General features: G+C 42.8%; 1 protein-coding gene across 1 annotated transcript in view; it reads left to right on the top strand.

The window, feature by feature from the left end:
* The window catches only part of PTDSS1 (phosphatidylserine synthase 1), a 320,734-nt gene that overhangs the window by 13,931 nt on the left and 285,052 nt on the right, over positions 1-21,751 (top strand). The window lies entirely within an intron of this gene.

Genomic DNA, 21,751 nt, shown 5'->3' on the forward strand with positions numbered 1-21,751 from the left:
GCAAACCTTTTAGTTGTTGACTGTTGTATTCACATATTAAACTGTATCTAATCTGGTGAAATCGGTGCTTAATAAAAACTGGTGGTCTCCAGTGCCCGATGCCGGCACTTGTCAACACCTGCACTTATGAAACTCTGCCACATAATGGTGCTGTCTATTTAATTTAAAGATGAGCACATCACCCGTTGTTCATTAATTCAATATAAAATAAACATGATTAATTTCTGCTGCCAAACCTTTCATATAGCTTGGAGGGTCTGGAATAGTCTGAATTGTCACACTTGTAGGAATGCGATGATTAGTATTTCTGGGTGACAGTGGCTAACTTGGAAGTGAACTGGGGCACGCATGGTGACTCGTCTGCGAGTTGGGTTTTAGTCACATGTCTGGATGTTGCTCTGGTGTGTGCTGCGGTTTGTGAATGTTTACTGTGTTGTGCTAGGCTGTGTCATGTTGTACCGTGATATGTTATTTTATACAACGCAATCTCGTATAAGGCTACGTAATGCTGTTACACTACACTATGCTGCAATACTTTGCGTTTCTTTATGCTAGAATCTGCTGCATTATGTTGCAGTATGCTGTGTTCTGTTATGCTCTGTTTTGTGACACATATATGCTAAAGTAATTCCATTCCTGCTGTGTTGGTCAATCGGGGCTGATCGTGATTACCACCGAGTCACAGAATGTGGTCAACTAGAATTTGGCATAGGAGCTCAGGTGTTCTCCAACCTGAACACTAGATATGATCGCACCAACAAACGACAATAAGAAAGCACACAAAAAATAAGAATAGTGTGACATTTGTCATACACAAACGAACTCTGCACACAGTCCATTGAGCGCTGACAAAACGTGGCCACAGCCTCGGTGCGCTATTGTTGGCTGTTTACTGGATTCCATCGCGTTTGCCTGGAAGGGACTTTCTTTTGAAGTTTCTTAATCATTTGTTAATTGTGCCTTAGTGCTTGTGTAACCTCTCCCTGCAGGAGAGCAGCCCAGCCCCGAGGCTGCTCATCTGCAGAGTAATCTCTCTCTGCTGCTTGTGACTTTTTTTCGTCTTTCATTTTCGGCAACATGGCGAAGCGTTTATAGCAGGAGTGGATTGGTTCCCGTAATTTATCCCATAGCAATACAATGCAGCGCCTCGAGCCAGCCAGCATGGCCCCTCTCGGCGTTGATTTAATTTTCACAGTATTTGCATTGCATGGCCCTTTGGCAGCTAGTTAGGGAAAATCAATAGGCAAAATATGGAAGTTCATTCGAATTTGAAAAAGGTGCAATGGAAATAGACAAAATACATCCAAATATTGGGTTCTGATGTATAATTAAATCCTCATGTGCAGAGATCACACGTCCCTTGAGAAGTGCGATCGTATATTTACTTTACTCTTTCCTTCTCATTTTAGGACTGTGCAACATTAAATACAGTACTACAATTACCAGAATGCAAAACAAACTTCACTGAGGCGCTCTTCTCTGGACTCTTGAGATGTTTTCATTTACAGGGCACAACTTTGGATTCTCACCCTAAATCAGCGAAACCAAAGCAATTTACCCTGCGTGCAAGATCCAGCCAAAGCGTCGGGAACACAAAAAACAAGCATTTGCAATGCAATAGGTCTCGTATTTGCGAGAGTTTGAGCTATCGGCATTGTAAATGACAATGCCTTTTATTTTGGTGTTTTGGAAACCTGCACTTTTGTACTTGCAGTCCTTGCATATGGGAAGCAAGGCTGGCAGAAAAAACTGGGAGCCTTGCTTCTCGTAAGCAAGGACTATAAGTACAAAGTGCGTAAACTTGCGGCTTTTCAAAAGCCGTAAATAAATAAAAGGCATTTTGCGGAAATGCCCTATAATTAAAGGGAATTCTTTTATGAACCAATTCTGATGCCATCTCAGGCACGTCAAAAGCATCAATGCGTGTTACACCTTCTTTGAAGCTGTGTTCTAAAGGCCAGGGCTTCTCTGCAACAGCACATTAAGATTTAGGAATACAACACTGACAACTTTCAATGGAACATTTTCTGCTACTCTGTTTATTAGCAAACATACCAAGTCACCACAGGCCTGCTTACCTCTCCATAACATGAAAATCCGCAAGGGAATGGTACTTTATTTTCTGTTTTTAACTTCTGTACCCTGTTATTGGGAAAAATCATCACATTTGCAACATTGGTGGCCCAAGATTGTGAATCATGAGGCCAACTTAACACAAGACTTTTACCACATTGGGCTTTTCAGCCTTTATTAAGTGATCCACAAGTTCTTCTGCTGTAGTTGAATGGCACTCTTTGAAGACCCTCATTGGGTGTCTTTGGAGAGAAACCTTCTTATGCTACCAGTGGAAAGGATGCGCTTTTAAAGAGAGCATCACTTTCCAGTGCTCTTTTTACAGAATTCTCAATAGTCCCAACATAATGCCCTTTAGGCAACTAGATGTGTTTTTTTGACATATGTGATAGTCGATAATTATACTAGGTCACAAAGGAAGCTTGTTCACAAATGTTTATATTGATTGGTTTTGAATCTCAAGCCATTCTTTAAATCTGCATGCTCCTTTCATCTTCACTTACAGCTGACCTCCTTTTTGGCTCGTTTAATTCTCTCGACTGTTATTTTTTGCAATCAAGTTAAGTGAGTTAGATTGCAAACTTCCGAACTCAAGGTTTCAGGCGCCCTAAATTCAAGACTGAGGATATTTTACCTTCTATGAAACAGTAATGAGATGGTGTTACTCTATTTCCACTGGTGTTAGTGCTGCTACGAATGACACTGGTAGCAGATAGTGTTTCAGTGCATATGTTCTATTAATGACGGTGGCCCCTGGATGCAAGCTTTGGTGATGATGGAAGCTAACCTGATGACGCACTTGGTTGTGAAATTTAAAAGCAGTGAGTGGTGTGTTTTACAGACAAACTTAGAATAAGAGTGGGACATACACATCATAAAAATGTATAAGATTTGAAAATATGCTCGTACATGTAATTCAAATTGTAAATACACGGTACAAACAGTTTGTACGTTCAAACAACCAGGAGATCTTGTCGTGTTTGTACTGCACCTCCCTATTTTCTTAGTGTTTTGCTGCTGAACGTCCTTGCTTATGTTCGAGAATTCTTTGTTGAAAATATGGGAGTGCCCTCTTCTATTGTTCTTTGCTTTTTGGATCTGCAAGATTTTGATCTCTGCTGTGGTCTGAGTCCCAATGACCATACCTCAGCCTCAATGATATGCATACAGGATCTTTTCCTTGATTCCCAGTGTAGTTACTATTATCACATGACCAGACTGACATTGGTTGAAGTCACCAGGCGACACCTGGGATCTGTCAAATAGGAACAATATAATACATGGGGCCACTCCATTCTTTCCACCTTTATATTTTGATTATGTGGCAGTACAGTAGTAATATTCTTCTCCACATTCCGACGTATCTCATGTGATCTTTCTGTGCAGAACACACAGGCTCTGCTCTAAGCAGCCACTTAAAAAAAAAATGTTGACTCCTAAATGTTTTATATAGACGGGGGGGGGGGGGGGGGGAGGCTGTTCATATTTGAAAGATTTCTTGCAATTCTGAAATATATTTTTATTATTTCATTCCGTTGCAATGATAGGAGAGAGCTACTGCAATCCAGCCAGATGTGGTTAAGTGCTTATTCAACATGTCTGAATGTAATAAAGATAGGAGTTTGTGATTGCTGGAGACTCCGCTCCTTCACTTGTCTAAGAGTCTGACTGTACAAATGAAGGAGATGAGGTGGACGGGATCAGCTAGGTATACACTTTCCTTTTGTCTGCAGGTACTGCTTGGTTTTGGTGCTCATTTTTTCTCACCGGCATGAGATACATCTGGTGAATGCAATAAGGCCCTTGTATCCGCAGAGTTCTGCTGACCCAGCAACAGAAGTCTTTGCTATTGAAAAAGAGCTCTGAGATTTCGACAATCATGAGATTAGTCTCTCAGAGCTTGGCTGGCTTTTCACCATGAAAAGCAGGGGTTGTGATCAGTAGGAGGGACCGTTAGAGATTTGTTTGGGGGTACCTACTGACATAAATGATTTGAGACTGAATTGAAACTCATTAGCCCAAACAGGACCATATCAGCAGCATTTTGAATATGCAGTAACAGGTCTAGTGATTTTGTTGGAAACCCTAATTAAAAATATGCAGCTGCAGAAAGGCAGACATGCTTCCACAAATGCAGTCAGTACTAACATTTTATTTGAGAAGCTGATGAAAAGGAGAGTTCTGCATGACAGATGGAGAAAGGAGCTCTTTGACAGAATGGCACCTGACCAAAGAAAGATTAGCATCCATTAATACGCCCAGTCTTCTCACTGCCCGAGTGGTGGTGGGACAGGTTCCCATTTAGCTTAGTTAAAGTGATCCATCACAATGTTTTTTTTTGGGGGGGGGATAATCGGGATCCCTTATTTTATTTCAGACAATTGTACACCCACATTACCTTGCAGTGCAAAACACTTAGGAGACCACCCCCTTGCAGATGTTCAACTAAATCTTGTTTTCTGCATACGTGTAGGAGAACTCAATTCCACACTGAGACGAGCTGGAGGTGTCTTGATGGGTGGCACGAAGATCCCTGGGTAACTCCCCCGCACCCCCCCTCCATCCAAATGTATGTTTGGTAGGTCGAGGAAAAGGGTCTGAGATATCTCTTACAGAAATGAATGTATAGCACTGTCTCATCAACGAGGCCCAAGTTTGCCAGCCTCCGCACTGGTTGATGGTGCTGAACAGGTCAACTTACTGGTCTAAAAGAATCCGAATCTGTGCTCTCACACTGAAACGGTCGACACCAAGGCTAGGTCATTCAAAAGCAAGGTGACCACTTCTGTCCGTAATGCTGGCTGAAAAACTTCCTGGCAAGAGTCCAGCTATGACTGTGCTTCATGAAATGAATGGACTTGCAGGGTAACTATGCTTGAGTGACTTGGATAAAACACTAGGGAAATTGAGTGAGCGTTTGCTGGATCTGAAGCGTCCAATCAGGGCATCTTTAACAATGGGCATACAGTTGCTATTTTTTAAGTTGGTGGGTACTTTCCCTGTTCCTGGGAGTTATTAAGAAAAGTGCACCGTGAGGGACACATTTATTCCCTTCTTGGTTTACTGGTGAAAATACGTTTTAAGTCAGATTTATTAAAGTTCGTCGGCACTCAAATGCAGATATGCTAAACTTTCTCACATTGAGACACTGGTTACCAATTTGAGCATGGTCAACATCGTGGTGTGAACTCTGAATTGAAATCAGCCAAGATAACCTACGTTGAAACCTGCAGCTCGAATGCGACTAAGGAATCACACAACTAAGTAGAATCATTGGATGGGATATTTATTCACCTGAATTTTTATATTTCCCATTCTTGCTTGACCTGTCTAGTTGGTAACTCATTTCAGTTGTTAGTCAAAGGGTCTGCATTGTCGCATCTAGTTAGTTATGTTAGCATTAAGGCACTGACATTAGGAATGATTTTCTTGTACACCAAGGGTATCCTCAATTCGGTATTTTAGTAAACTCATTGAAGTTGAGAAACTTGCAATGCCATGGGTCTCAAAAATGGAGCTGCCATTATTTTTGGTATGTGCACTGCACGTCATGTGCCTATCATTCTGCTCACTGTCCTCTAAGCTGTGGAGATCTTCAGCCATGTCTTGTATATACGTAATCCGATTCCTCACATCATTTGATGATATGCCCTGCACATCATTAATGTTTTCCACAATGTTCATTTGTGCTGTATATACCATCAGCAATGCTCATTTATATACTTTTAAGGCCTCATGCACATGTAACCCCTGCAGTTGTCTATGCAATCCTGTCCACAAGACTTATAGTAGTACCTGCCTCACACTAGAGGTGGTTGAGCTACCGAAAGCCTGAGCTAGTTTTGAGCCTGAAGCCTGGCTCTGGCTCAGATCGAGGTCTCGTTGGAACATTAAGCCCATAATGAACCCAAGCTTTCTTGTGGTTTCTGCCTTCCAACCATGCTCTACCCTAATGCATAAAGAAGGAAAAACAAAGCATTCAAATTTGAGGTAAAAGGGGGAGACAAATAGATTCTCATTTAGTGGCTGATTCATACGAAGTAAAAGGAGAAACGTGAATTAATAACTACTTCCTCGCTTAACCAAATTGTGTGGTCATGGGCAAATATTTTTCTTCACTATCCTGTATGAAAACACCTGTAAATGCGGGAGTTTAGATTATCAGCTGTACAAAACCTATTATGTTTGATCTTCTAGATGATAATGCTGCTCTGACTATAATAATCTGGGCCACATACAAGGTTCACATGACCACTGCCTTTCTACTTAGATCACTAATGGCACTGTCACCATGGTGGTGGCAGGAACGATTATAAGTTCATATTTAAAAACGATCGCTTTTAACAAGTACTTCTCAATATAGTGTTGTAATGAGACTTATTAATATCAAAACTTCCGAGTGTTAAAGAAATGCCCTTTTGTGAATTATGAAGCAACATTCTCATATTTTACCTGATGTTGCATGATTAACATGGCAAAGACTATCAAGGCTTGTCTCGTGCACGCCCACCTCAAGCTCACACTGTCATCTGGCGATGCCAGTTGCAGTCACCAGCGTTTCTTTTATTGACGCCATAAGTGAGACACAACATTGCACAATGCAATACACTTCCATCAGTTGGCAGTGGGAAAGTAAAAAAATATCATCATCATAGGGAGGTTGTATATGGTTACAAAATACAGCCAAGGGCAAAAAAGAAAGAGAGAAAAATAGACATTGTGGAGATGGGTGGTCCTGACCATACTGCAGTCGCACAAGACAACCCCTGAACGGCACCCATACCTGCCTGATTTGAGTACGCCGCACGTCATTATCGATATTCAGGCCCTCCAAGAGGCCCATATTGATAAATTCATGCCTCCAAAGCATAGCATTGGGAGCCTGGGTCAGTAGCCAACGTCGGGCCAGAATCAGTCGAGCTACAGTGATAGCACAGAAATAGAAACTACTTAAATGGACGAGTAAAAGAGGTGAATGGCCCAAAGCGTTTAATTTAAGGTCCTAGCTCAAGGTAATCAGACAAAACATATTCAGCTTGCCTAAAACTGTTTTCCAATAATGAGAAAGAGCAGAACAGGTTGCGAAAATATGGGCCAAGTCTGTCCGATCGTCAGAAAATCGGAGGCAGTTGGAATCCTGCCTCAAATACCTAATAGATAAATGATAATGAGTATGCTAAAAATTTGTGGATACATTTTAACTGATAATTTTTAACCCTGGAAACGTTCAAAGCTGTATATGAGAAAATACTTGTGCATCTCATTTCTTCAGGGATAACTTGGACTCCGAGATGTCGGCTCCACTTGTGTTTCGCCCCCTTACAATGGCCATCTGGCCTGGGGCTTCCTCGGGGCGATGTATGGGCTAATGTCAGTATGAAAGGTATATAATCAGATCATTTCCCTGTGCTTCGTGTAAGCAAAATCTTATTAGTAAAGGTATTCATCTGCTAGCATGTCTTCCGGATCCGTCGGCATAAGCATGCTGGAGTCCGCATTGATCGGCGTTCTAGGCCGAAATGAACCACAGAGAAAAGGATCTTTCCGTTTCTTAGGGAAGCTAACTATGTTGGTCTTAGTCCACGACCCGGGAACCTGCCCAAGTAACTCTAAAGAGTTGAATAAGTTGCGGAGGACCGCAACTACGAGACATTCTAACATAAAAGACCAGTGGAAGTTCAACGAGGCCACAAGTCTTTCCTTATGCCAGCTGGTCGATAGTGACTTCTACTCCAGAAGCCGATTATTGGACCTCCTAGCATATGCTGCTGTACAGTAGACAGTTCCCAGTGATGGTAGACCAGAAAACACCGAACAGTTGGTCCATTGAGGGGACAAATTGCTCGTTGTACAGCTTCTGATAAAACCTACGAAACACCTATTGAACAAGGGCAGGGTTGGTCACTATATCCCCTTGAAACATCTCAATTCCAGAGATAACAGGTGTATTTGTTTTGTTGCGGACCCGAAAAGACAGTACTCTCTCCATTTCCTTGCTATTTCGGAAAAAACCTAGTTGTTTGGCCTGTGCATTTTGATAATATTATCAAGCATGCATTCCTTAAGAGAAGCTTGGACTATTGCAAACTGATCCTCCAAGAGCGCAAAGGATCTCCAATCTTGTGCAATTGCAGTGCTGGCCATAAGGGAGTCTAGATGAGTAAGAAGAAGCAGAATATTAGCCTATTTTTTCGGCGGAAGGGAGAAAAATTGATGGTGTGGCCCCCAAATATAGCTTTAAAACATCCCAAACCATTAGAATAAATATTTAACCTAAGTTGCACTTCAAAAAAAGCCTTGCCTCCTTAAGTAAAGAATACATAAAAGCATCCTCTAAGAGAAGTTTCTGATCGAACGTCCTGGGACGTGATTTTATATTTAATACTGAACCCTCACCTGAATGAATAAACAAAGAATTGTGGTCCGATATAACTCTAGGGTTCAGGGAGATACTAAGATGGGACATAAGAGCTTGGCTAGCAAAGAATGTACCTATCTGAGAAAAGGATTTATGAGAGGCAGAGAAATATGTAAAACCATGTTCTCTCGTCTGAGAGTGTCGCCAAACATCAATCAGAGCAAAGGATTCCATCAGTTGCAACAAAGCAGCCCTGGCCAGTTTCTGTTAGCTACAGGTAGTCGCCCGAGGGAAGTTTGGCTCCAAGCCATGATAGGAGGAGTCCATCGGTGGGCGGATTGAGAGTAACATTAAAATCACCACAGATTATTATAGTTCCAGCCATTGATGTAACTCTGAGAACAGACTGTTAAAGGCCACAGGGTCATCAGTGTTGGCCCCATAGAGTATGCATAGCGCAACTTGCAGTTGTGATGGTACACTGTCCACCCATATCTATACAGTGGTTGATGAGTTCCCAACTCTAATCCCGAGCCAGCAGGGTGATCCCTCTCTGGGAAGAAGTAAAACAGCTGAGGCCAAGACCTGATACCCCAGATCATTCAAGAGAGAGGCGTGTAAATTCAAGGGATGAGTTTCCTGTAGGCCAACTAAATGAGGATGGAGATAGAGTAACTGATACGGAGTCTTCATATTGTTGAAGAAAGCTTTCAAGGGTTTCAACAGTTGTAAATAAATGTGCTCAGCTAACTAGCAATCTTTGGCCATGATGCTGCCAGAGCTGTCCCTGCTGCACCCACTGCTACCAGCACAGTTAACTTTATTTCTTCCCCATGCTAAATCAATCAATCAAATAGGCTTTATTAGATTTTATATCAATCATAAAAGTGCAGAATACATATTCCTGTCACAAATTGTTTAAAAAAAATATTAAAATCTACAAAATGCTCTTTATAAAAGGATCAATTGCAATCAGAAAGACGTGCGGGTGAGGGGACTGGCTATTTATGTAATGAATTGTATTTATTGAGAGGGAGTTGTTGCAGTGCTTATTACTAAGTTCAAAACTGCACACCAGATACCCATTGAATCCAAAGAAAGTAAACACCTATAACCTTCTTTGTGAGCACAAGGACGTAGAGATTTTAAAATTTGGAGCAAATATCTAGCTATGGGAGACTTATACAACGGACAAGAGGATAAAATGCAAGGTGCTCTGTGTGGTAGAGTTATCACGTGGACAAGGACATAAGTTATTTGACCAAGTGCATTGCTGTGGATAAGCCACCAAAAAATGTTTTGAAGAAAGGTGAAATCTAGTCAAATAAAACGTCTATTGGGAGTTCTTGAGATGAATCGAGTAAAAACAAGTGGGATGAAACAAAATAGTTAAATCTAAACTACTCACTGGTTTTAACTGTTCCACTGCCCGACAGTGAAGGGAGTTCGCCCAACTTGTTTAAGCATTTTGTATTACAGTTTTGGTTTGTCAAGGCATATTTATGGGAATGTTAAAAATTCCCTCAAACCCAGTTTTTCAAACGATGTCTTAAGATAATTAACCCTGGGGCTATTTTGAGCATTTTTGTTAGGTAGACAGTCAATTACTATGCATTTGGTAATATCCAGTTCAAGTCTTTTCCAGATCTTGCTCTATAGCAGTAAAGGGGCAAGACCTCCTCGGTCCACTACTAGCTCTAAAGCCAATTCAAGATGGCAAAAGAGAGTAGAGGCACTTTTTGAGACCGTCGAGAGTCTCCTAGTAAAATCATTCTCATTTGTCTGAAGCTTTAAACAATTGGCGTATCCCCAGACTCCGGCCCCATAAGTGAAAATTGAGAGACACTTGGCCCTATAAAGAGTCAGCATCTCTTCAACTGGTTTCTGGCCAAGTTGAACAGTGACTCTAAAAAGGGCCTTCACCACTCTCGCCATTTGTAAAGCTCTTAAAGTGAGTAGTGAATCCCAGGATAAGTGGACGTTAAAACAATTCCCAAATAAGAGCCATTTTTAACCTTCGCTGTCTCGCTCCCCTGTACCTTAAATACTTTGCTTTTGTTCTTTTTGGTCCACAGACCGTTACAAATGACTTTTTTATTATTTACTTTAAGGTCCAAAGTGGCCATAAATTCTACGAAGGCATCCAAAGATTTTTGTAGGCTATTCACTGTCCTAGAAATAAAGACTGCATCATCCGCGTATAACAGAGATGCAATGAAGCTTTTCCCAATCTTGGGGAAATTAAGATTTTTCCCCAGAAAATAGGCCTCCAACCAATTAATGTAAACAAGAAAAAACAAACATTGGCATAGCTAATAGGTCTCGCTTTTGGGAACCTTTAAGTGTTTAGTTATCCTGCACAATATCCTAGGTGCAACAACATCAACTGTTGCATGGCTAAACACTTATAGGGCCCCAAAGGTGAGACCTTTTGGCAAAGCCAATGCTTGTTTTCAGTTGAAGCTTAGCATCTCATGTAAGACCATGGCTTTTTTCTCTTCCTGCCCAACAGAACTGTATGCTCACCACCACCTGCTAAATCTTTGCTCCATGATTCCGTCCAACCTGCTTTGTTTTTTGTGAGTACTTTCCAGAAATGCCGGCAACTTTGCACTACTACCCGGTCATTTGCTCTGCTCATCACTGCTACTAGTTTGTGCTTGCTTTATATTATTTTGTGCTTGCTTTATTTTACATTTAGCTATGTTAGTGAATGACCTTGGAGTACAACCTTAATTTGTTTTAACCAGAGTAAGTATTAAACAATGGTGAAGTGTCTCCACATCGATATATATGATATACTGCTGTTAACACGTGCTTTCAGTAACTGCAATTAATCAACAAATAACCAAAATAATTTTAGAAGTGAAATACTGGCCAAAACAACATTGTAATAGCTGCCTGCAGTTTTTGCATCTACGTGGTGAAAAGTTTAGAAAAGCATATAATAGGATTGTGCAAGCTCTAAGGCACCCTCACACCCAACTGAGGCAGACAGGCAGCTTCAGCTTGGCAGCACCCGGCAGATTTGATAAAAATAGCACTTATCTAGATCTAGTGACTTAAATTTTCTGCACATTTCGGTGTGAACGTTTTCGATTGCCATCCTTAGGTTATAAGAGAAAGAAAGAGTGGTTTCCCGGGCGCTGTGAGACCAAGTGGTACCGCACAGGTGTCATTCCCTCTTTTGTAGAGCTAAGCATACCCAGGTTGTACACAAAATGACATGCGACCTGCATCCTGTAGCCGTCGGAACATTTCTGCTTCAGGTTTTTGGCTTAATTCAGTGTTCACCGGTGGTAGTGGTGATCAGTCAAGCCACGCAGGTTTGTATCAGGAATGCGCATCGATGGCTCTTCTGCTGGAAAGACAGTGCTGCCTCTAGAGGTGAAAAGAGAAAGTTGCTGAGGTAATAGTGCGCCAGTTCCCGAACTGTCACCATCTATGTTAAACTACACTGTCCAATCAAATACAACACTACCTGGACTATGGTATTCTGCTACTTGGCATGTGCCTTAATCACACTCTCTTAAACATTCCCTGGACTGAAAGTAAAATCATCGAAATATCATTTTAGTCTTTCACTTCAAGCTTCTACTGTGAAATGTAACGAGGCCCTTGTTCAGCATTACTTATTGAAATGTGAAGAAAAAATACATGTAATACGAAACATATTGTGCTTACCTGGATAGAACACAGGAGTACAAATATACGCATTATCGCATGCATGGATTTGTTTACATGTCTAAGGGTCACTTTTGCAACGTGCGTCACATTCTCTATTTTAAAAGAGACCCTAACTTTCTAGATGACCATTAGCAAGAGGGTTCCGTTGTGATGTTACTTTTCAGGCGCAATAGGGAATGGTGCAGACGAGGTAGTAGAAACATACCCTAAGGCAAGCGCGTTCCGTGCTAGAGGAAGCACTAGCTTACTTGCAAACAATAGTACGCCACCATTCACATCGGGTGAAGTTTTATTTCTAACTGCAAGGGCGTGTCGCTTCAAGGAGTCCTGTGGAAAAAGGATCGATTTACTTCCCTGTCAACAAGTTGGAAAGGTTTTTTTTTAGGTTGCCCTCAGTAGCACACAAGACTGGACGCTCAGCTGGAGCAGATTGTGTTTTCAATTTGACAACTATAAAAAAAACTGCTGGGTTCTAGCCTAGGCATTGCAATTATTTATTTCCTCCTTTTGAGGGGCTTTTGGTTGCTGTATAAATTTCGGACAACCAGACAACAAAGACTGAATACCGTCTCCTCGTGCAGTGCTTCGTGGAACACTTCAAAACAAACATACCAGATACATGTCGAGTGACCGGACTGGGATGGTCCGCATCCCTTCTTCAGGCAGAAAATGGACTGAAAGCCGATCTGGTTCAAGGCAACCGGAAGACAGTTCAACATCAACGAACGCTCAATGATTAACACCCGCATACCCCTGCCAAGCGAATCAAAGGGGAGTTTAAAAAGACAAAACCATTTGCCGTCCCCTCGGTGGTAGGCAAGTTGCCATTTCTGGGGCTCTTACACTCATTGGTACCGAACCGAGTGGTGCCTTGGTTTCCGGTGGCTTGTTCTACGCACGCTGGTGTAACTGGTGTCTCCTCTATTTCTAATTAATAAGCATGTGCATCGTGAAAACAAAAAAATAGCTGAAAATGTAGTTTCTATATCACAAGGGGCAACAAGTGATACATGTTATGCTAGGCTAAGCCATATCTCAATCTGGGCTGCTTTAAAGTACTAGAGACGTCTGAAGTGTGTGGCCCCGCTAGGAGGGAGGGGGGTGGAGATTCTAATCCTCCAGGGACTCTCTCATGCAGGCTGAGCGCACGCATCCTTTCCTCCCCATTCCCTTTTTAAAGAATCCCACAGTGAAACACGCACTGAAAGACCAGTGCGGCCCGCAGCCACTTTCCTGTGGCGCAAAGGAGTTAATGCGTGAGCCCTTCAAGAAATTACACACGCCATCTAAAATCTGCAGACTACGGACATGTTTGTGCGCGCTGGTAACTCAAGAGCATAGGTTTTTTTTTAATGAAAAGCAAGTCTAAAGGTCCCAGAAACAGTACGCGATCGAAGCCATCTAAAATCTGCAGACTACGGACATGTGTTTAATCAGCAATGTAACTGTAAACACATCCCAAGGGAAGAGGGCAGTGAATTAATTTGTAACAGGATACTGAAGGGCTGTACACACTGAGGGCTTATCTGGCTTTTAACCTGCGAGAGCGAGCAGCAACAGGCGATAATTGGTAACAAATGGGACCCTCCTCGCTCCCGCAGGTAAACGCCAGACATGCACGAGGACTAATAGCAAACAGCGCAAAACATGCATGAGTTTGAAGGAAAGCCTGTAGCGATTCCAAAAGATCCCCCAAAACAGCGCTTGCGCGCTGCGTAGGCGAGACCTAAAAATGGGGTAAGTATATATCATTGACAGACATCATCCGTGGATTAAATGGACCGAGTCTTCTCCCCAATGGATCCATGTCGAATCTTAACTGTGGTGTCTTACTGTAGCCTACGTAATTAAAAACCCAGAGGTGGCTCTACACCCTTTTTTCCGTAAGCTATGCTAAGTCATTGACTGTAAAGTCAAGTTTCTACCATATTATCACTGCACAGTTAACCTTTTATATACCCTCCTAGATAGATTCTTTTTGATTAAGGTTTGGCCAAGAGATTGATGTAGCTGTCTCACCAGCATCATGCAATAAAAAAATGCTTAAATAAAATTAAATGTATACATACTTGTGTGAGGTTGCTTGCATGTATTCCCCATCTTATATTCAACTTCTGAAGTGGACATCTTTCTCATGGTGCCCTTTGCCACACTATGCTGCTAACGTGTGAATGTGCTGTAGGTGTATTTGCGATAGGCACTGATGCCCTGTAGTTAGTTCTAGGGTCATACATGAAGAAAACGATGCCACTCTTTTCTTTCTGTGCTCATTAGGAGACACTTTATTTTAGCTAGACAAAACCAAAAGAGCTGCTTTGCGCCTCTGCCACAGTTGATGAGAATAGCATTTTATTATATAAACAGCTTCTGTAATAAAACTCTATGAGAGGAGCATTTCAATGCTGGTAATTATCACAGAATTGCTGCAGACAGTGACTGAGCTGCAGCCCTGCTGACTCCAACCTCCATCCTGCTAAGGAAGATAACCTGCACACTGCAACTGGCTGCCTGACACCTAAGACCAAGGTATGGGGGTTAGACTACCCTAATTGAGGTGGCAGAACAATGTTATCACTATGCTCCTTTTAATATGGTGTAGGCACAGATAGGAGAAGGTAAACAATAGCAAAAATTAACATGGTTAAATTGTTTATACTGTTTAGCATTCATTCTAACAGAGCTGACTACAGTAACATGTCTCATGTTTCTGACAACCGCAGCTTGTGCTTTTTATGCGAGAATGCAATTATTTCAATAAAAGTTTGGTCATGCATTTTCGTATCTTTCATCTGTTTACCTTTGGCATGCAAGAGGGATAAATGAAAGGGTTAGATCGGTTTACACAGATTCCTTGGGAATCAGTGTCCTCTTTGAGGTTGCCAGCAACATGCCTGTTACCCTGGCTGGTTTAGGGATTAGATGTGAGCTACCCAAAACCCACCAACACTCACCGATATATGTAGACTGATTCCCTATATTCTGAAGTTTGTGTTGGTCTAATATACAGTCCTGCTACATTTGTAGGAACCGTATAACACTTGGGGGCCTGAGTATGAATTGTTCTGGGGGTCACACAAGATAGTGATCACATCCCAGAAGATCAGGCACCGAGGTGTTTAGAAATAAGTATTGCCTGTTATGAGTTTTCCCTGAAGATTGGGTATACAATGTACATTTTGGTGCTTACTGCATGTCTCCGTGTTTTCCAGGCACATTTCAGCTGTTAAATTTTATAAATAATTATAGCTGCCTCACCCCTGCTTATTTTCGGTATAATAAGCATCGCTCCACTTATAAATCCAATCCCTGAGAAAATAGGTTTTTACACACTTGTGCAGGAATCACAATTTACCGGAGCACTCATAATCAGGCTCCTAGGTCTTTGATTCATCTGTTATTCACATTTTGCTCTGTCGATTACGCCATGGGGCAGTGGGTCACTTACTTCAACTTTTGACTCCCTGGCCTTGTAAGTGGCTGCATTTTGCTTGCTGACCTGTGCACATCCGCTTAAAAAGAGGACCCCTTAGTGCCCAGGTAGGTGGGCCAATACTTTACTTTGACAATGCTTCCTTTCTCAAGAAGAATTCTATTCTCCTGTGATGTGCTTTAAACCAAAAAGAGTTTCTAATCCTAAAAAAACCTGCCTGCTGGGGGACACCAATACAGTTCTAGTAACATTTATATGCAATGGATATTTCTGTTTTTATTTTTTGTTTTGTCATATGTTTGCTTTCAAAATAATTCTCACTCCACCTTGCCGAGGCCAGACCTATCTGCTCTGCCAGTGCTTGTCCGAGTTAAATCCCATCTTGTTAACACTTTACTACCCCTTTCTTGATTAGAAACTTTTCTCCCCTCTCTAGATCCTCTCTGCTTGACGACCTCGAACAAATTGTTAATTTTGTAGTGCGAGGGCATCCCAGCTTTGTCAATAAATGTAATTGTATCACTATTTTGTATCCTACCCTAATGTATTTGCTTATTAGTTAACTTGAACGGCAGGCGCGCAAGTCAATAGATAGCTGTTTTCATTGTTGGGCTCCAGCCATGTGCTTTTCTTTTGTTTTTTGTTTTTCTGTGTTCTTGTCAGGCAGGGGAGCAGGATTTGGAAGCAGAGACGTTTAGATAAGCGCTGCAGGGCGTTACAGTTTAATCTGCCAACATTGCTTCCATTTAATGTGTGATCTGTTTACAGACAAGCCTGTCTGCCCTTGTTTTTGTCAAGTAAGCCAAGGTTTTCAATTCCCGTGCACGGTTTCCACATTTCTAGTTAGAGAATCGGTGTTAGTTCTGTGGAGATTTTAAGGCTTTAGCCTGTTGACGCTTTCTATAGGGAGGAGGGGGGGCAGATAGTGGCGTCCACTGCTTGTTTGAAGGAAGATGAGCATCCCAGTAGATGTTAATGGTGGACCGTGGAGACTAGTTCTGCCTCCTGGTCATCAAGGGATGCCCTTGGTACATGAGATAAATTAGAGCCGAAGTACATGTACTGAGCAGCTGGATGCATAGGAAGCAGCCTCCTTTCTTTAGATCATGGGTGAATAAAGTTTAACCCCTGCAGGTCAATTTCTTGTTGTTAAAGAGCGTGTGACTCGGCACATCCGAGTTACCCCCTGCATCGAATTTCATTTTCGGCAGGGTGGACACTAAATGAAAGGGAAATGTCCTGGTGGCTTAGCTAACTAGCCACACAACTAACCACTGAAAATATAAGAGAAATATTACACGTGGGCTAGCGTTCTTCTGGCAGTTGTCGACACGTGACCTAGGGTAGCTTGTCTTTTTCTTTCATTTCATAACTTTTTGGAGCTCTTTCACTAATGGCTTACTCTAATCTCAGGTGAAAAATTAGGAAGCTAATGTTTGTGAGAATGCATGCTGTCAAACCACTTTCGTTGGGGATGGGGTTGTTGCCTCGGCTCTTCTAGGGGCCTTCCTACTATGGCTTTGCCAAACGGGACCAAGAACAATGCCTTCAGCACTTGCCTTTCTGTGGTAGCAGTGGCGAGCAGTCACAGGCTTCTGAGGGAAATAGTCTGGGGATGTGCAAACTCAAAAATCCACCACCAGTCACCCAGCAGTGCAATAACAGATTGTCCAAGCCAGTGCTTTGCTTTCATAAAGTAAAGCAATTTAATACACAAATAAAACGAAGTACTACACACAAGGGGATACTATTATAATTACTTTAGTGGAGTTGGGGCACAGCGCCTATGGTCCGGATTCCCCTCTCCTAGGTGTCCCTCCTTTTAGGTTCTAAGCAGGTCCCACAGGTTCGTTTTCTAGAGCTGGTATCAAGGCTCAGGTGCACATTCCCTCTTGTTATATTTCATACACTCAGTCATTTTAAAACCATCTAAATTTCTTAGTTCTCCCCACAGCAGCAGCACTTTTTGAAGGCCAACGAGGACCCACAGCATGCAATCTTCGTGCTGCTTCTTCTGGGAGAAGATAAACCAGCTGGAGGTTCCTCTCGCTGCAGTGAAGCACTGCAGTTTTGATGGTCAACCTGCTTCAAGTCTTCGGCGAGTCAGGGGTAGGCCATGGAGGTCAGAAGTCATGGTCAGCCTTGGACAGTCATTAGAGTTGCATAATGCCACCTCGGGCACAGTTTTGGGAATTAAGCGGTATGATTTGCTCGGGCCCATTTCTCTTGATATAATGGTACAGACTGCTCAGGCCTCCTTCTTTTGTGCAGGGATTTAACCCACTCGGACACACTTCTCTGGTGCAGCAACACTGTCCACTAGGGCACACTTCTCTGTTGTAGCATCATTTGCTCAGCACACTTGTTGACATGGCTCCTGCCTGACACTGTTCTGGTGAAGAGACTGCCATCCGTACTTCTCTGGACCCACAGATCTCTCTCCTAAATCTTTCTTCAGCTGTAAAACCCACACCACTGGGGGTCAGGCTTCTCCGCCGCTTCAGAACCATCATGCCTCTGCAGGGTTGGCATACTGCTTCCTTCTTTCAATAGCAGTTTTGCTTCAAAGTGCTTCAAGTTAGAGGGTCCACTCCTGCAAAAAGGTAAGACTCCTGGTGTTATCGTCTCCCTTCCGGAAAATTGGCTGTCATGCACACACTAGTTGTGGCTGCACAGTAATTCAACAAATGATGGGCTCCATGGCACCTCACAGATCCAGGAGGTCATTCATGTCTTGGTAGATTATTGTGTTGCTTATAACAAAACAAAAAAATGGGAACTCCGATACTCTCAGTTGGGCCCTCAGGGTAGGGTAACACAACTGTACACCGTGCAGGGGACATTCTAGTCTCAACACTACCTAATATTGTGATGCTGTTTAATACCACATATCTTCCAAGTGCAACATGTGTTTGCAACCCTCCAGTGTTTCTAAACATCTCCGTTTATCCCTTTTGACGTTTGTGTTCTCAAAAATTGGCTATCCAAACTTCACAACAGGTTATCAAACTTTCTAAAACTTAACCCTGGCAAGACGGAATTCATCATCCTTTGACACTGCCATGAATCTAAATTTAACCACAGCTGACTATTGGAGCTGCGTTTTACTAACTAACTGACTGACTGAAAATCAACTTATACCGCGCAAACTTAGCCCAACGGGCGTCAAGGCGCCTAACAAAGATATGAAGGAGTCAGGTGTGAGTTTACTGGTATGCCTCGGTAAAGAGCCATGTCTTTAAAGCTTTCCTAAACAGCCCAATAGAAGGTTGCAGTTTTAATTCAGGAGGGAGGGTATTCTGCTCCCCAAACTGACCTCTGAAGCTAGGTCTTTGGGCATCTGGCCAGACTTCCACTGGGCCATGTTATCACACATTAAAATCAGCAAGAGCAATTTTCTTTTCCTTGTAAAATGAAAACACCTGCTCCAACCTAAAGATTTTCGTAGAGCCCCCCAAAGTCTTGTCATCACACAGCTGGGCTATGGAAACTCAGTTCTGACAGGCACCGAAAATACCACCTTGGCTCCCCAAAAACTTTAATGAACTCTGCTGCCAGACTAATTTCTGGAGCCAAGAAATACCACCATATCACACCTATTTATTGTGTATTACACGGGCCTCCAGTCGAGGGGAGAATTCAGTTTAAACTTGTCTGCATCATGGTCAATTCTATTCACATGTTAAAACCATCTTGCTTGTCAGCTGCCTTAATCTGGATGGGATCTTCAATCTTCAGGCTCAAAAACAATTTAAGACTTGAAACCAAGAAGTTCAAATCCCACTCAGTTGCCACTAATTCTTCCTCATATGCAGCTCCATCTTTTTGAAATTCTTTCCCCAAAAACCTTTGGTGTATTGAAGACCTCCTTCAATTCCATAAAGAACTAAAAACCTATCTTTTGGAACCTTTAGGTTGATTTATAAATCCATTTCCCTGTTCTAATTTTCCTCCTGAGTCCCAGTATTATTCTCCTCCTATTTAACTTGTCCAGAAACCCTGGCTCCTTACTTTTTTTCCTTTCCTGGCCCTCCCTCCCTTACTGTGTTTGCTTTTATCTTTTCACTCTGACAGATCACCCTCTCCACCCGAATGTTTCTGCTCTTCCTTTGATTCTGAATTTCATTTAAGTTGTAAGGTATAGTTCTTTGTCTCTCACCCTGCTCGGGGAGGCTTGTCCTTAAGGTTAATTGCCCCACCTTTGATAAGATCTCAGTTATTGGTCTGACCGTCTATATCAACGTCTATAAATGTACTGTAGAACATGGTGGCTGTCTTGGTGCAATTGATTTGAGCACCTAGTTCTAATATATTGGTATATATAACCACGAGCTTTTTGTTCCCCTTAAGATAACATCTTCATACTTGTGCAGGTTTTAAGTGAAAATCGAATTAGTAAAAAAAATGCTAATCTAATTGGCCTGGATTATTTTAGGTGTTTTGTTGTGTGAATTTGTGGGTTTTGTAACATGTTGGTGGGCCTACATAAGAAATGCGTGAATTTACCTTGTTAGGGTTAAGTCCATGAATGAATGACAGACCATGATTGTCAGTGGCTTCACAAAGTGCATTTATCAGTCATCCTAGTAATAATGGAGGACAACAGTGCGTGCAACAGTGAGCTTGGTATTCATCAGTGGGCATCATTGGCCATACTGCAAGCCTTCATCACCAGTCCTAATTGCAAATTCAGAGCATCAATGGTCCTACATGATGCATGTGTCAGGAGGCCTCGTCATTAGCATCTTTAAATTACAAACACTGATTAAATGCACTTGCAACTGCTGAGGGATTCCATGCAGAGGTGCTGTTTTGAAAATGGCATGTCTTTGGTGATTGCCTAATTTGTTTTAAACGCACGATTGGCTCCTTTGTCACAGCGCCTGACCGTCACTCTATGAATAGTTTGTTTGGGCCATGTCCTGAGAATAGCGGGAGGGCAGCTGCTCAGCTGCACACAATATTCAGACCCATTCAGTAAAGAGCATGAGTGCAGGGAATATGAGAGCACATCCTAGGGTCCCAGAGCACTGAGGATGGAATTGCTGCAGGGATTTGAGCTTCAAGGAGAGGAAACTCAGGCAGATGGGGCATACCAAGTAGCTTCTAGAGTGCCTTGACACGCCATGGCTGCACGTTAAGCATCGTATAAGCCCTGCTTACACATGCAGAACTCATAGTGAAATATCTGATAGAGACATCAAGCAGCAGATTCCTTACCGTAGAATTTCCCAGGCGTCCTGTTGGATCTGGAAATACTTTACTGGAATACCCTTGCATGCCAGTAGGTGGCATTGGTAGGCTCCGCATGACGTTGGCGTCCCCAATGGAGGCGACATCTGTGTCACCTATATAGGCACCACCTTGGTGCGCTGTCAGTTCTTTTCTTTGTGTGCCAGCTAGCGCAGACCCGTGAAGAGAGCTACCTTCTGTCACTCTCACTTTTTGACGGGCATTTTTTGATGTTTTGTTCCCTATTTTTGGTGTTTGCGTTTTTTTTCCTCAATTTTGAAAAGTCTTCTGGATTCAAATCTTGTTGAGCCTTCCATCGCACAATGCCGGTGACTGTGCTCCGACTCCTGAACCATGGCTTCGAAGGCTTTGAGAGCTCTGTCCCTAAAGCTGCTTGCAGCCCAGCAGTAGACTCCACGTCGTTTGTCCCGGAGATCTCGTTCCCGGTTGAGAGGAATGGATCTGATGGCAGATCCGGACCGGCACCAATCGTAGCCCTGCGACCTTCCCCAGCACGGCCCCCACTTCCCCGGCACCAGCCCCATATCCCCGATGACCTGGACTGTTGCCTATCAATGCCAATTCTGGCACCAACGGCAACCTTGGGTCTTAATTTGGTTGCTCTGCATTTTTTTGAGGGGCTAAGAATGGAGACAGATTGGGAGGGGTCGCTGGGCCCTTTACAAGACCAGCCAATGCACAAAACAGACTGGTATAAGAACGCAGCGGACTGGATCCCTCTCCACATTCTGGCCTGCTTTTCTTCCCCTATCGTGGCTATGGAGGGGGATGCTTTATATGTTATGGTGGTGAGAACAGCAGCCGAGGTCCTGGACCTTCAGCTCCCTTTGATTGAAGACCTGCAGCTTGGTGTCTCCTCCTCAGACCCCCTCCTGCCTTACAGCAAGGCCTTGACTGATGTCCTTCTGGGAGCCTAGTCCTAGCCCAGCACAGGGGCTTTTGCTGAAGTT

This window comes from Lissotriton vulgaris, chromosome 4_1 (assembly GCF_964263255.1).
Source record: "Lissotriton vulgaris chromosome 4_1, aLisVul1.2, whole genome shotgun sequence".
Lineage (NCBI taxonomy): Eukaryota > Metazoa > Chordata > Amphibia > Caudata > Salamandridae > Lissotriton > Lissotriton vulgaris.